Source organism: Palaemon carinicauda, chromosome 10, assembly GCF_036898095.1.
Source record: "Palaemon carinicauda isolate YSFRI2023 chromosome 10, ASM3689809v2, whole genome shotgun sequence".
Classification (NCBI taxonomy): domain Eukaryota; kingdom Metazoa; phylum Arthropoda; class Malacostraca; order Decapoda; family Palaemonidae; genus Palaemon; species Palaemon carinicauda.
This window is the reverse complement of record NC_090734.1, coordinates 133,938,981-133,946,480: the sequence shown is the minus strand read 5'-3', so window position 1 is coordinate 133,946,480 and position 7,500 is coordinate 133,938,981.

Below are 7,500 nucleotides of genomic sequence, written 5' to 3'. Positions count from 1 at the left end.
TATACATAAGATCAGTGCCTAAGCCCCCTCTCCACCCAAGCTAGGACAAGGGAGGGCCAGGCAATGGCTGCTGATGACTTAGCAGGCTACCCAAACCAACCTCAACAACACCCCCCCCCCCTTAGCTCACAAGGATGGTGAGGTTGCACACACTAAAGAAACTATCGAGTTTGGGCGGGACTCGAACCTCAGTCCGGCGAACGCCAGGCACGGAGGCTTCCAATTTCAAACAGCTATTAATATATGATGTTGTAACGCATGATATGTTCAATGTCGACTCTTTAGTTAAAAATTTCTGATCGTCTGTTTACTAAAAACCAAATATCACAGACTATTTTCTAAAGAAAAGGTTGGCAAGGAAAAGAATGCTTACGAAACAAGCTCTCTGGAGATATTAATATATACCAATATTTCTATAAATTACATCAATAATAGAATAAGAGTCATGCCAAAAGCTGCATATATATATATATATATATATATATATATATATATATATATATATATATATATATATATATATATATATGCAGAGATATCTTAACGTGGTGAAAGTGTGTGTGCATCGCCCCGATCAGCAAAGCTGTACATTGCTGGTTTGCTGTGAGCGATCAGACTAAAGTCTCACACCATCACCAATCTACAGTTGGCCAGCGTGGTCATGTAAACTAGCCAAAGATGCCTTTGTCCTGCAATGGACTAGAAGCGGCTGCATTTGTTGTTGTTGCTGTATTATATATATATATATATATATATATATATATATGTATATATATATATATATATATATATATATATATATGTGTGTGTGTGTATACATATATATATATATATATATATAATATAAATATATATATGTGTGTGTGTATAATATATATATATATATATACACACACACACATTTATGAATACATATACAAACAAACTTCGCAATTCTTTCGAAAATTAAAATTACGTACATAAAAATGCAACTATTTCGTCACTTATTCGACCGAATCCTCACCCACTAAACAAGGGACTGCCACAGCACTTGACCTACTGAAAAGCGTGCCACCTTATGTGGCACTAATCTAATACATTAATCCATCAGAGAATTTGAGTAATAACGCTCTGGTTATAATTACACTTTCCTGACTTAATTTTACGTTTTATGAGTCAAGGAGAATCTTCAGTATAATTGGTTATTATTGATATATTAATTGATATATTAATCTTTTATAAAATAAATGAAAAAGGCTACATTAGTAGGCGTTCATTTATTTGTAACTAATTTTACAGTATTTAATTTACCATCCTTAACAGCAATCCATATGTAATGTATAAAATGTATACCTTTTAAAAGATAAAATCCCTTAAACTATTATTGATAATATATTTATCTTTTATATACATTATATACATTAATTCAAGAGGCTACATAAGTAAACATTTACTTATTTGTAACTATTCTCACAGTATTTCCTTCACTATCCTTAATAACAATCCAAATGAAAAGTATAGATTGTATGACTTTAAAAGACAAAATCCCTCAATAGACTATTATTGATATTAATATATTGTAAACGTTCAGTTATTTGTAACTACTCTCACAGTATTTCATTCATTATCCTTAACAGCAATCCAAAATGTAAAGTACAAAATATATACCTTTAAATGATAAAATCCCTTTCACAACATCACCTGAGAATCCTTATGTAAGATGTCATTTTATTAAGCAATAAGTTGTACAACATTCAAATACGATATCTTTAATAGCAAATAATGTTTCTTTGTCGTGTTGATGTTACGATTGCAAACTATATGCAGGCTACAGAACTTACATTTTTTTTACAATAATCAGAAAAATAAATGTTCGCCTGAAGAAAATTAACCTCTATAATTATTTAACGTTACATATAAAGAAGCCCAATTAATACCACACTTTTGTTCTGGTTGGTTTGAATAAACCAAAACCCAGAAACAAATTTCATGAAACCTCCATAATAAAATTATTAATGAAGCAACACAATTTCTTTCTTTCTTTCTTTCTTTCTTTTAAGCAACAATTTCTTTCTTTCTTTCTTTTTTTACTTATCCGCTTGTAGTTTAATTTCATTATCCGCTCGTAAATAGCAGCGTAAAAATAATTGCGCAAACCACTAAAATAGCGAATTGTATGAACTAAATGTTTTTTTTTTTATTATTATTATCCATTCCGAGTTTAATTCTATTAAAATGGAGTTGCCATTTTACTTATTCTAATCCTGACTAATCCCTGGCCCAGAGCTGACCCCTCTCCATAAAAGACGAATGCTTTCGATTTCGACGGACTTTTAATTTCATTTGCAGTCATCCAATGATTTTATATTTCCTGTTTCTGAATCACTTAACTAAGCAAACCATTTTCACTCTTCGCTGCAGTTTAATTCTACGGAGTATCTTAAAAATATTTCTATCTTTGTCAAAAGCAGGTATATTTCATGTTTAATTTTTCTGAATTACTTATACATTCAAACCATTTTCAGTATTCATTGCAGTTTAATTCTACTTAGTATCGTAAAAAAATATTCATATTTTTGTCAACAGCAGAGTCGTCATCATCATCATTATTATTATTATTATTATTATTATTATTATTATTATTATTATTATTCAAGCTACAACCCTAGTTGGAAAAGCAAAATACTATAAGCCCAAGGGCTCCAACAGGAAAAATAGCCCAGCGAGGAAAGGAACCAAGTAAATAAATAAATTACTGTACAAGAGAAGTAATGAACAACTAATATAAAATACTTTAAGAACAACACTAAAATAGATATTTCGTATTTAAACTAAAAAAAAAATTTTAAAAAATAAAAGCACTAACGAATGTTATAACCTCCTAAGCAACTTTCATTGATGACATAAACATCACACACCAACGAGTTCTGAGAAACGTGAAATTTTCACAGAAAAAAAGTTAATCACAAAATGTTAACCGGGAAAAGGCACTTGCTTCATATAAAAACACTGAGAGCACTCCCACACTAGATTGAGTTCTCAGAGCTCCAATACACAACTTAAAAGAAAAAAAAAAAGATTACAGCACTGCAACACTAACTTGTGTTCTTACAACTGCAGTACAGAACTTTAAATTAATACAGCACTCCTATGCTAAAATGATTCTTAGAGCTCCAGTACACAACTTTATAAAAAAAAAGCACTGCAACACTAATTTGTTTTGTTACAGCTCCAGTACAGAACTTTAAAAAAATACAGCACCCCTACACTAAAATGAGTTCTTAGAGCTCCAGTACAGAACTTTAAAAAAATACAGCACCCCTACACTAAAATGAGTTCTTAGAGCTCCAGTACAGAACTTTAAAAAAATACAGCACCCCTACACTAAAATGAGTTCTTAGAGCTCCAGTACAGAACTTTAAAAAAATACAGCACCCCTACACTAAAATGAGTTCTTAGAGCTCCAGTACAGAACTTTAAAATAATACAGCACTCCTACACTAAATTTAGTTCTTAGAGCTCCAATACAGAACTTTAAAATAATACAGCACTCCTACACTAAAATGAGTTCTTAGAGCTCCAGTACACAACTTTATAAAAAAAATACAGCACTGCAACACTAACTTGTTTTCTTACAGCTCCAGTATGGAACTTTTAAAAAAATACAGCACTTCTACACTAAAATGAGTTCTTAGAGCTCCAGTACACAACTGTATACAAAATGCAGCACTTAAACAATAAGATGAGTTCTTAGAGCTAGGGGACACAACTTTATAAAGAAAAAAAAATACAGCACTCCAACAATAAGTTGAGTTCCTAGAGCTCGGGTGCACAACTTTATAAAAAGATACAGCACCCTAACAATAAGTTGAGTTCTCAGAGCTCCGGTACACAATTTCATTAAAAAAAAAAAAAAAAAAAAAAAAACAGCACTCCAACACTAAAATGAGTTCTTAGAGCTCCGGTACACAACTTTATAAAAAAATACAGCACTCCAGCAATAAGTTGAGTTCTTAAGAGCTCCAGTACACAACTTAATAAAAAAAATACAGCACTCCACCACTGAATTGAGTTCTTAGAGCTCCAGTATAACTTTATAAAACAACAACTATAAACTTTCAAGAACTAACACACTGGATAAACGCATTTAACTCTATTGTACTTAAAAAACACATCACTCTCACACTAAATTATGCTCTAGGAGCTCCAGTACAAAACTTTATACAATCTATATAAATGCATTAAAGTCTATTACACCGAATAGATAAAATAAAAACGCACATGAGGTCGACACTTGGCACCATATGTCACTGCCCTTCGCAACACAAGGCACAGGATTTCTATCCAGAGAAACGTAAATAAGGACAGCGATAATCCAATGCACTAATCCTATGGACCGAGTCGAAGGAAACTGAAGGACTACTAAGAAAAAAGGGAGGGAAGGATAGGCTCTCTCACATGAAAGGAGCTCTCCCCCAAGGCTCTCAGCTGAGTCCCTCATTGAAACCTGCCGCCCATACTAGCTGCAAGGCCCAAATTGCGATGAGGTCTCTTGCGTGTGACTCATGCCCTTCCCCCTCCCCCCTCCACCCTCCTCCTCCTCCTACTCTTCTCTCAGTCCCTCCTTCATTCCTTATCAGAGAACAGAGGGGCACCAAGCTCGAGGGGCGTAGGAGTAGGAAGAAGAGAGGAGGAGTCTGTCTTTCCTTTAGATCGCGCTGAGGTGAAGAAATTTGCATAAACATAGGAGTTGAAAAAATTGACAGATGAGGAAAACTATTCGAAGGTTGTCTTCATATTTCGAAATGATTTGCTTTTGTTTAATTTCGAAAACCGTGTTATTCAAATTAAGCTTTCAATGCTAGCAGTGAAAGGACACCACGAACAAGAAATCAATGCGAATATATTGCAAAGAGGGTCTAAGTGGCAATATTTCTTCAATAAGAACAATGCTAAAAATACACAAGGAACAATCATAAAAAAAAACTATATACATTTTTACTTAGTTTCAAGAATATATTACAACACATTATCTGTGATATTCTATTTTTGTTTTATACGAAATGTATATCATTCCATAATATATTTCATCTTTCGCAAAAAAAAAAAAAAAAAAAAAATTGTGGATATAACTATCATTCTCATTGAGAAAATATAACCTAAATAACAGCGACTAAACCCTCAAATTTGCGAAAATGTAAAATAGCTTTCTGAATTTCTATGGATGTTCTTTTGCATTCCAAAAAAAATTATAATTATATAGTAAAAAGTATAGTTTTATACAACAAAATCTTAACAGGACATGATCAAATCGTAAAGAAATAAATAAAAAAAATAACACATTTATAACTTATGTAAAAATATAATTATGAACAATGCATAAAATGCGTATGGCTAAATACATAGAAATTCAAATATTTATTAACAGTCATATACAGTACGTGTATGTCAAAGTTATCGAATGGTCATTCAACTAAAAATATACGATAAAATTAATATATATAATTTTGACAGCGAAATGGAAGATTAACTTTTTAAATTAAAGAATTCCTGCATATAGCTACAAGAGTAGGTGAAAGATTAAAGACAGAATTAAATAAAAATACATTGCAATCTTATTTATTGGTGTTTACTGAAGCGCTAACAAATGTACACCGTTTATGGAAATTGTAAATTTATATTCTATCAAGATAATTTATATTCTATCAAGAGTGTTTGAACATCTGATCAACGTGATTATTAGTATAAAGTCAAAATACAAAATAAAAAAATTAATCATTATATATTGAACCACGTCTGCTGTTGGAATAAAACGTAAATATAACAAGTAAAAAGGTAAAAGACAGAGAGAGAGAGAGAGAGAGAGAGAGAGAGAGAGAGAGAGAGAGATAAGAGAAGGGGTTACATTATTATCATATCAAAACAGTTCATTTTTACCGGTACCTTTACTCGACAGAGAGAGAGAGAGAGAGAGAGAGAGAGAGAAAGGGGCCACAGTATTTTAATATCAAAACATATTTTTTTTTCGTTTTTACAAGTACCTTTACTCGACACCTTTAAACTTAAACATTTCAGAACGAAAGCGGTTTACATCCGACAGTGCTAAGCACCACCTGATTATTTGTATACCAGCCAACGGGATACAACAGCCCACTATGTCAACCAAGCCACACTGCAGCGAGGGGTCCTAAGGTCGAAATTACCACAAATAACAAACTCTTGGGGATCTTTATAGCGCAATGAGTCTCTGGTAGGTAATAAGAATATACTGTGTTCATGGGTATCGTATGCTCGTGTTTTCTTAAAGCAGGGACTTTGAAGAGACCCCATTGATTTTTTCTCGTTTTGAGAGGAGGAATGAAAACTGAGATTTTACAACAGGATGTAAAAATTGATAAGCTTGGCCAACTCAGAGGGGGTTATAAGGCATGTGCTGTTTTGCTAACAGTTTCATGTTGGAAACGATCAAGGTGTTATCAACCTGGCGTCTGAGGAAAAGGTATCCTGAGAGAGAGAGAGAGAGAGAGAGAGAGAGAGAGAGAGAGAAGAGATCAAGCTGTTATCAACCTGGAGTCTGAGGAAAAGGTGTCCTGAGAGAGAGAGAGAGAGAGAGAGAGAGAGAGAGAGAGAGAGAAAGGGGGATTGATGAAAGATTGAGAAAAAATATGAGAGAGAGAGAGAGAGAGAGAGAGAGAGAGAGAGAAAGGGGGATTGATGAAAGATTGAGAAAAAATATGAGAGAGAGAGAGAGAGAGAGAGAGAGAGAGGCGTGGCCAAACGTGAAACGTATACCGTGCGTTGTTAAAAATTGCACATTGAAAAAGGTCGCGTTGATGTCAACTTAACATTGCGGACGAATAATGCTGCAAGAAATAAACTCGTCAGAGTAAAGCCTATTTTACAAGACCCGATGTTATAGGCCATATCCGTCTGATACACGAAATTTAAAGTTTCTATTCATTTCTTTCCCAAAACCAAACATCTGGAAAGCAATCTCCCATATAATTAGAATCCTGCTGTTAAGTCGATCCTAAATGACCTCTGACCTGTGTTCTCTTAAAAACTTCACTTTCTCTGACCAGCCCGCGAGTCAGAGGGGTCACCGGAGAGCAAGAGGTCATACTCGCGAGAATGGGGAGGGCAGTGCAAGACCCCTCAGGTTGACCTAAACAAAATACACACGTGAAAAGGGATTTCCTTATAAAGGATTAGTGAAGTCAAACCTACCTGGTGTCTGCTCAGCTGCCATATGATGGGGGTAACTATGGATTACTTTCGAAAACTGAAGGAAGACAACTGAGAAGAATTATTCTTATATACAATAATTCTATTTTAAAAATTACATTGCTGCAATTTGCATTAATATAACTATGTTAACTTTAAAACCATAACAAGAATATCTATCTATCTATCTATCTATTTATATTTTATATATATATATATATATATATATATATATATATAAATTGTGACTTAACCACACTTTACATTACTCTTACTAATATTTAACTTTCCAAACTA